At 37.5% G+C, this 10,000-nt stretch overlaps 1 protein-coding gene across 1 annotated transcript in view; it reads left to right on the top strand.

Annotated features, from left to right (window-relative positions):
- The window catches only part of LOC115232572 (ras and EF-hand domain-containing protein homolog), a 117,634-nt gene that overhangs the window by 341 nt on the left and 107,293 nt on the right, over positions 1–10,000 (top strand). The window lies entirely within an intron of this gene.

Genomic DNA, 10,000 nt, shown 5'->3' with positions numbered 1-10,000 from the left:
TGTACATTAATGCTTGTTTTTATGTCCTTATTATAAAGACAATTAAGCAAGAAAATTATTACTCAATAGTTTTTATAGAGAATATAATCATTATACATTTTCAAAAATAGTGGTGATAATGACTTCGAAGTTTCGGCTTTTTAGCCTTCCGAGGAAGGCTACAAGAAGAATGGCAGGCCGAAGGATCCAAGTTCCTATCACCTTTATTCTTGAATATGTATAATCTCTGTCTGTCTGTCTGTCTGTCTGTCTGTCTGTCTGTCTGTCTCTGTCTCTCTACATACCTACATAATAAATAAATAAATGTGCCCTTGTAAAGCCTAGCCAAGCTCATGGGCCCGGTTTCCCGGTTTCTATGGCGTATATGTTCTACAGCTGGACGGGACGCTAGCGTTACTCATTTTTGCCAGATGGGTGGACTAGAGCAACGTGAAATGAAGTGTTTTGCTCAAGAACACAACGCGTCGCCCGGTCCAGGAATCGAAACCACAATCTTACGATCATGATGCCGACCGACACCCTAACCACCAAGCCACGCGCCTCCACATACCCACATACATGCACACAAATATGCAAACACCCTGCACATACACGCACACACCCATAAATATATATACATATGTATATACATTATGATATATATATTATTATGATATCGCTCTCTGTCTCTCTGTCTCTCTCTTCCTCCCTCTCTCTCCGCAGTTACAGCATAGCTCCATCTAAACTTTTAAAAATCAGAGAAATCTATGAAACTGGTTAAGTCTTTAAAAATTTAAAAACGGAACTTCTAAACGAATCCCAGTGCATTTTCAACTTTTTTCAACACACACACACACACACACACACACACACACACACACACACACACGCACAGATGCATAATAGGTTTGGTGATGCAAACAGGAAAAATAGAACTCAAAACATGAGTATCCATTCATTTTTATTAATATTAAGCAGAAGCAAAGGGGTGATTCAAGACTCGAGACTTTCGTACATTGACACAAGAATAATAGACAAATGCCAGCGCGTAAAACTGTCGGAATACCTGTGCGGTACGTAGCTTGCTTACCAACCACATGGTTCCAGTTCAGTCTCACTGTGTGGCACTTTGGCTAAGTGTCTTCTACTATAGTCACGGGCCGACCAAAGCCTTGTGAGTGGATTTGGTAAACGGAAACTGAAAGAAGCCCGTCGTATATATATAAGTGTGTGTGTGTGTGTTCATGTTTGTGTGTCTGTGCTTGTCTTTCCACCATCGCTTGACAACAGATGCTGGTGTGTTTACGACTCCGTAACTTAGCGGTTCGGCAAAAGTGGGCGATAGAATAAGTACTAGGCTTACAAAAGATAAGTCCTGGGGGTCAATTTGTTCGACTAAAGGCGGTGCTCCAACATAGCCGCAGTCAAATGACTGAAATTGGTAAAAGAGTAAAATAATATATATAATTCAAATAGGTTATCATTATCAATAAAAATATCGATAAAATGGCCACCAAACATAATCCAAATATGCAAAATATATGATGAAAAGTCAGGGTGTATAGGAATCTTTTCTACTCTAGGTACAAAGCCCGAAATTTTGGGGGAGGGGCTAGTCGATTAGATCGACCCGAGTACGCAACTGGTGCTTAATTTATTTGTGATCATGCTGGAACACTGCCTTTTAGTCGAAGAAATCGAGCCCAGGGCTTATTCTTTGTAAGCCTCGTACTTATTCTATCGCTATCTTTTGCCGAACCACTAAGTTACGGGGACATGAACACACCAAGATTAGTTGTCAAGCGATGGTAGAGGAACAAACACAGACTCATACATATGAATATGTGCTATATAGTTTATACAAAACATTTAGATTGTTTGTAGAAAAGAAAAACAACTTTGAAATGCTGTCAAGAAAAAAAAAACACATTTCTTTAGAAATGTCTTGTATTATTTACTATTAAATATATATTTTATTACATCCATGCTTCTAGATATACAAACGTGTATATATAATATGTATATGTGTTTGTATATATGTAAGTGTTTGTATATATGTTTGCATGTATGTACAAGGTCTGATCAATAAGTATCCGGACTGTTGCAATAATAACGAAACTAAAGCACTCAGAGTAAAGCGGCTTGGTACAGATTGACTTTGAACTCTGCTGTGCATGCGCACTGAGTTTTAACGTTGTAGTTAACTTTCGCTGTTTGGAGGGAAGGTGTGTAGTGTGTGATTGTCGCATTGACCATGGCAGAGGAAGTTGTCATAGCGATACCTGCTCAGAAACTAAATCAAAGTTGCAGAAAATGTATGGAGAGGAGTGTATGAACCGCAAACAAGTGTACAAGTGGTTCAGGCGTTTCTAAAATAGCCGAAAAATATCGATATTAATGAACGTTCTGGGAGACCCACATCGAGCAGAACTGAGAAAAATATCGCAGATGTGCGTGCAGTTATGTGGGGAAATCGTCGAATCATCATCCGTGAGGATGTGCAGATTACTTACGGTTCAGTTCGATACATTATCCCTGAAGATTTGGTTTTGAGACTCGTGTCTGCCAAATTTGTGCCAAATCTGCTTTCAGCTGACCAAAAGGACACTCTGGTTTCAGTTGCAGATCTCCTTGATTGCGTCGAGATGATAATAGGAGAGTTTATGTCACCTCTACCCTACCTATTTCTGAGCACTTATCACTATCTGACTGACTTCTGAGATTTGTTTCTTTACATGGTCAAGGGAATTTATAACCATAGTGAATTAAGGTTTGGTTGAATTTCCTAAAATATTTAATTTATCATCAATAGCTAGAACTTAACTGTCAACTCCTAGTGGTTTTAATTCTTAGTAGATGCTGTATACTAGCTGCGTTAAATCTTTTGATGGTGATAAGGGGATAGATAAAAATTGTAGCTAAATTACCATCTCATGAACCCCCACTGTTATCCTCTTCTGTCACTCCAAATTGTAGTTGGGGCATTTTTTTCTCTAAGTTTATTCTGCTAGTAATTGAATAGTAGCAGCATGGATTTCTTTCATTCTCTAGTTCTTGTGAAATATTTGCTAAAAATTATAATGGAGTACCCTGTCTGCTGAAAACCTATATTTTGCATCCAAAGATGGCGGTGTATTTCAAATTGATGCAATGCTTGCATAGTTCAATTATTTGCTTTTCATTTACCTTACTTGGAGCTGTGCGGATAATACTTGGTGCTTCAACTTAAGTACCTAATTCAACTGAACATTTATGTACAAACACTCGTACATACATACACACACATATACTTAAAATTGTGTAATGATGTTCCCGAATGAATTAACTCACAAGCATATTGCTTGCGCGCATATATATATGTTCTGTATATATATATACATATGTTGTTGTTGTTGTTGTTGCTGCTGCTGCTGATGTTGTTGTTGTTGTTGTTGTTCTACAGCAGCTGTTGTTGCTGCTTCTCACCTTCATATCCCACTCCTTTTCACAGAAGGCTAGGGCTGCGGCCCATCCTCTTCATCAGCTGTCGGCTGCCACAACGGTATGAGCACCTTTCGGCAGCATTTTACTTTCCAATGGTGATTCACACACACACACACACCATTGCAGTTTGCAATGGTTCGCCAAAAGAAAAATTACAAATGTCACTAAATGTGACTAGGATGTTAGGAAACACCTACATTGCTAGAAATAAGAGCTAAACTGCTCTAATGCTGTAATTAACACACACGAATGAAAGCATTCATATGTTATTTAAAACAGTTTGATTCGCTTTTGTGCGACATTAATTTTCCCAGGCCCCTAACAGGAGCCCGTTAGGATTGCCGTTTGGATTGCTGAATGGAGAGGTATAAGAAGTCCAAAATGTCTACTGAAAGATAGGCTGCTATTGGTCGAGGCCGGTCACATGGTGTTGTTAAAGAATATTGTCAAAGAATATCAGTTCCTTAGCAACAGCATTTCCTTAAGAAAGGGGAATTTCTTTCACTGTGTGGCTGGACAGGGAGCTGGCGTCTAGATATGACAGAAGTGAAGCCAGTGTGTGTGTGTGTGTGTGTGTGTGTGTGTGAGAGTGTGTGTGAGTGTGTGTGTGTATGTGTGAGAGTGTGTGTGAGTGTGTGTGTGTGAATGTGTTTGTCATAAATGTGTTCAAACCTTTTTTGGGGCTAAGGGGCTACCAGAGATGATGTTGGCCGTTTGTCGTACCAATGATGGCTATTTATTCAGACACACATCTGTCCTCTTATCCCCGAACAATAAGCTTGCCTTTTCCTTTAAAGGCATGTCAACTTTGGAGAATTCTTGAATCTTGAGATTATTACCCCTTCGCAAGCGGAGCTGATCTTAACTGTCATTTGGTAATTATGATATAGCCACTGTTTACAGATGTTATTTTAATAAATCAAGGTTTATGCTGTATAGTTTTCATAGTATTTGTTATATCTGTATTTTCTCTCTCTTTCTGTCTCTCTCACTGTGTTCTATCTATCTATCTATCTATCTATCTATCTATCTATCTATCTATCTATCTATCTATCTATCTATCTATCTATCTATCTATCTATCTATCTATCTATCTATCTACCTCTATCTATCTATCTATCTATCTATCTATCTATCTATCTATCTATCTATCTATCTATCTATCTATCTATCTATCTATCTATCTATCTATATAGTTGTTAAAGAGGACAACTAACTTTAAAGGCAAACATCTCAAGTCATATACATTATTATTATGGGGTGAAATTGAGTCTTACAGCTGTTTCCGGGATATCTCATAGTATGGAATATTCTATTATCAGAGACAAATAGGGAAAATGTATATGACTAGAGATGTTTGCTTTGCCTTAACGTTTTTTTCCTCTTTAACAATTATATATCCGGTATATCGAAAATCTTCAATGGCTACATAACTACCGTCTCGGCTATAACCTTGGAGCACTAGTAATCCGTTACAGCACTTACGCCGCGTACTTAATTGTTTAAATCACCTGTGAACTAAACCCCACCATACTTTATATATATATATATAATACAAAAATGGGACAAGAACGTAAGACATCCAGACAGTTAGGTGATACAAAAAGACGATAACAAAACATTCAGACAGACAATAGAAAGAAAACAAGGACGGGTCATTCGGAGTTTTCTTTCCTCAGTCGAGTTCCAGATTATCTTTGCAATTTCATCTGGTTATACTCGAGATTGCTCCAATCTGGCCAGCCCCAAGGGAAAAATAAGCTAAGACCACCAGACTCCTTGGAAGAAAGCAGTGAATGTATACGAAAATATGGACGGAAAGAAACGGAGAAATGGTACACAAATACAAATAACAGGACATTAACAACGAATATCTTTCGACTAAGGACGAATTAAATTAAGTTGGCGTGTGTGGAAGTAAAGCCTTACGGCAGGGACATAAGATTTGACAGGTACAGGGAGGAATATAGATGTTGCACGGATGGCAGTCGAACCAAGAAAGAAAGGCCAGGCTTGGCCGAACACCGGTCACGTGGGGAGCGAAGAGAGAGAGAGAGAGAGAGAGAGAGAGAGAGAGAGGAGAGAGAGGTAGAGGCAGAAGGATAGAAGAATTAGGGATGGACGAGAAAAAATGAAAGGGACAGAGTGAAGTGAAAAAGGAGGAGAAGTGAACATGAAGCGAAGGCCAGGAAATGTGAGAGAATGGGAACGAAGAGTGGAATGAACGAAATGTGAATGGGCTGATAGAAAGAATGAAAGAATGAAAGAATAGAAAGAATAATAGAGACGTACAAAATTCATATATATTTATATATATATATATACTTATATATAAGAGACCAAAGTGTACGTACGCTGCTATATTTTGAAAAAAAAAATGAGACAAGAACGCAAAACATCCAGACAGTTAATTGATACAAAAAGGGGACAACAAAACATCCTGACAGACGATATATTTATATATATATATAAAACTCAACTTGTGTGTCTGGGTGTGTATCTGTGTGTGTGTCTGGGTGTGTATCTGTGTGTGTGTCTGTGTGTTTAACTTCCTCCTAGCCAACAAATCGTAGAGCCACCAAAAATGGGTCACTTAAAGTTTAGGCGAATGAAAATTGAACTGCGCTATTTCTGTTCCGAAATTCATCTCGCAAGTGCAAAAATCGATAATGTGTTTGTTTAGGCCTTATCCCATGCATTGAATAGTGAACTTTACTCAGTCAGCTGTTTGATGTGAACTGTGTTCACCACGCGTGCAAGCATGCGAAAATTGCATGAAAAATAAAAAATCAAGATATAAAAACGAATCGCCGTAAACATTGTAGAAATTCGACAAAGAAATGAATTTTCGGGATGTAGCCGGGAGGGTTTTTTCGTATTAATCGTTTGGACTTTGTGAACACATACCAATTGTTTTCATAACATTTTTAACGCTTTGAATTAAATGTGACCATTTTGCGTTCAGTCTGCAGTTTGAATCACTTTAACCAAATTTTAGCAGGCCGGATTTTTGATCATCACAATACATCGCCAGCGACTCCCTGAAACTCTCCCCTGAAATCCCCGTTGAGAAATACTGATCTAAAAGAATAATTCAACAATGCAATTATTTGATCAACAAAAATTTATGAAACGCTTCTACGTACTTCTTATTGAGGAAATGGAACACATAAGCGCAAAAATAGAGGGCATTAAATGCTTGATTTTAAAACCAAAATAATTGAATTTTGATTGAACTTCATCCAAGTTTAGCTTAATTCGCGCGAGCATAGAAGGCACGAGCGCACGAGCCGGGCAATATTGCTTGTATATATATACAGGACAAATACAAAAATACACATTAAGTACAGGAAAGATGCGTAAACACACAGAGATAAGTACAGGACAAAATACCAAATAAAGTCTAACTCCTCCTCAGTTGCCGACTGTTTATTACTACATGTTTCGAGCTTTCAACGACAAGCTAGGAAAACTTCATAAGACAGCAGCATCCAGAGGTTTAAAAAATATAAAATTTAAGGAGAGATAGGGCTTTGAACGAACAAACGACACCAGAGTGGACGTACAGAATAAACAATTGACGAAGATATGCATTAAGGGCCGTTAGGCCAAGACGAACTGTTATGGGTAACGCTTGGGAGATATTTCGAACGGAATATAGAATAGATAGAAGAGAAAAAATAGTAGGAGAGAAAAAATATCGAGAGGCTAGAGATAACTGTTAGAGGCACTATAATTTTACTGTTATTTCATGTTTAAGATGTATTGTCTAAGGAGGTCAACGTAACAGCCGTTCGGTTAATGCCGACTTTTTTTGTACAGTATATCGTGATATATTTTAGAATAGCTATACTGCTAGAGTTAATAGCCAGCTGATAATTCTGGAATTCGCATTGAATGACATGCTGTACATTGATGATGATGGTAATGATGATGGTCATGCAGCAGCTGTCATGGCTTCTGGTCTTAACTGATTAGAAGTGTTATATCATGTACATATTTTTTACTTAGTGTAAAAGATGAGCTTCAGGTTATATTCTACTCAGTACCACAGGTTTGCTTGTCGGTTGTCTGACGTTAATCAGTTAGCGTGTCCCTTAGTGGCTGACGGTATGCGCATCTTTGATCACAAGCAGGCATATTGGAGAAATATCATGGCTATGTGTTGTGAGGGATTCTTCGGTGTTTGAATAATTCAGTTATGAAAACATAAGTGTTTCGTTCATCATTCTTAAACAACCCTTATTCAGAGACATTTTGAGCGGATGCGCTTATCGAAGAAAATTCCAACTGGGCTCCACCTAAAAAGTCATGCGCTGTGTATGTTGATATGAGATTAACATGTCGCGCACATATGGTTGTGATACATGTACCTGGTGTACCCTTATCAGACGGATAGCCATGATGGGTATATTGGGCTTCGTATACATATATCTCTGGGTCACTTTGATGGCATGCTCTTCTCTCTCACTCAATAATAATAATGCAAGGTCTTGTGCGATATCCCCATAATGACTGACCTTACTATTGCAGCAAGAAAAGCGGATATGATCGTAGGGGACAAAATATACAAATAGTGTACGATCATAGACTTTTCAATTCCTTATGATTGCAGAGTCGATACCAAAAAATTAATAAAAATTGAGAAATATCAGGATCTAGCCAGAGAATCGAGGAGACTGTAGAAGACCAAGACAACAATTATTTCTGTAGTAATTGGTTCACATGGCACAACACCCAAAATTCTACCTAAAAGACTGAAAGAGATTGGAAATGAAACTCGTGTTGTCAACCAGAAAAAAATCTATCATTCTATATTCTGCAAGAATTCTAAGGAAGATTCTTGAGATTTGAGGAGACTTGTTGTCATCAAACCTCACGATAGAATACCTACTAACTAAATTGGCATGCAAAATAATAATAATAATAATAATAATAATAATACTCCCTTCCACTAAAGGCACAAAGCCCGAAATTTTGGGGCAGGGGACTAGTCGATTACATTGACCCCAGTATTTCATTGGTACTTAATTTATTGATCCCGAAAGGATGAAAGGTAAAGTCGACCTCAGCGGAATTTGAACTCAGAACGTAATGACGGGTGAAATGCTGTTTAAGTGCTAAAGATTCTGCCAGCTCGCCGCCTTAATAATAATAATAATAATGATAATAATAATGATAATAATAATAATAATGATAATTATAATAATAATAACAATAATGGTTTCACCTTTTAGCACAAGGCCAGAAATTGTGGCGGGAGGGTATTAGTCAATCCAATAAACCCTAGTACATGACTGATACCCAATTTTATGGACTTCGAAAAGAGAAAAAGCAAAATTGACCTTGGCGAGATTTGAACCCAGAATGTAAAGAACCGGAAGAAATACTGCTAAACATTTTGCCCAGCGTGCTAATGGTTCTGCTAGAGGTCAATGTAATAGACTTAGAATCTCCTCTCAAAATTGCTGGCCGTGCCTATGTTAAAAATTAAAAAGAAAAGCGAAAGAAACGGAGGAAGCAAAAACGAGGTCACTAGCGTTGAGAAGATGCCAGTTGTCATCATACCGATAGGTCAACAGTATGTAACTCATTAACACTACAGTTTGTTCATGATACAGTCATTTGTCTCTTAATTAGCACTTCACAAAACTGTAAATAAACATCGTATGAAAGTACAGTAGTTCACTGCAGTAATTAATATTTCGTTAACTTCAAATACTGTGATCGATTACTTCTATGCGTTACAAAAGGAGAAGAGGTTATCGCATGTAGCATTTTGCATAATATTCATTACCTGCTGGTTGCAACATGCGTTCGAATGTTGCGCTGTTAGCCATTCTAACTATAGAACGAAATCGAAAGACAAATCGAAATCTTTGAAAGCATTGTTTTTAATATAGACATAAGGCCAGAAGTTTGGAGAGGCATATATTGACCTTAGTACTTGACTGATACTATATTGGAAGCTTTGGCAATCTATGAATTTATGTAGCAAAATTATAATTTAACGTGAGATTTCCTCAAGTCCCGCTAGCTATTATTAACAAAAGAGTAAAAATCACTACATAGATTTATCTTTCAATGAACATTAGAAACTTATTGAAATATATATCAGCATTTTATTACCATTATCAAAATTAAGAGTCTCTACGTAGTCGCTATCCTAGTCCCGCTAGAAACAGCAATCAGGTCTTCCTCATATCGCATCCTACTGACTTGTAAAAGGGAAAGAAATGTTGGATGATGTAATCTTAGATGCAGTATGTCCAAATACAATTAAATAAAACCATTGCTTGAATGACTTCATCATAGCTCTGTGTGATCAGGACTAACCTTGGTTTAAATAGTACCAGCATCAGCGGCAACAGTAATAACAGCAACAACAATACCAAGAGTACTATTGGGAACTAATTATGGTTTCAATCGATTACTTTGAGGCTTAAAAATATTTGTTGTAAAAGACCAGTTTTTGCTAAAGTATGCAACCTTTCACAACATTATTTATTGATAACACTGCACATTTTCAATAGCATTT

Source organism: Octopus sinensis, linkage group LG2, assembly GCF_006345805.1.
Source record: "Octopus sinensis linkage group LG2, ASM634580v1, whole genome shotgun sequence".
Taxonomy (NCBI): domain Eukaryota; kingdom Metazoa; phylum Mollusca; class Cephalopoda; order Octopoda; family Octopodidae; genus Octopus; species Octopus sinensis.
The sequence above is the reverse complement of the archived record's forward strand: the minus strand, read 5'-3'. Positions and strand labels throughout refer to the sequence as shown.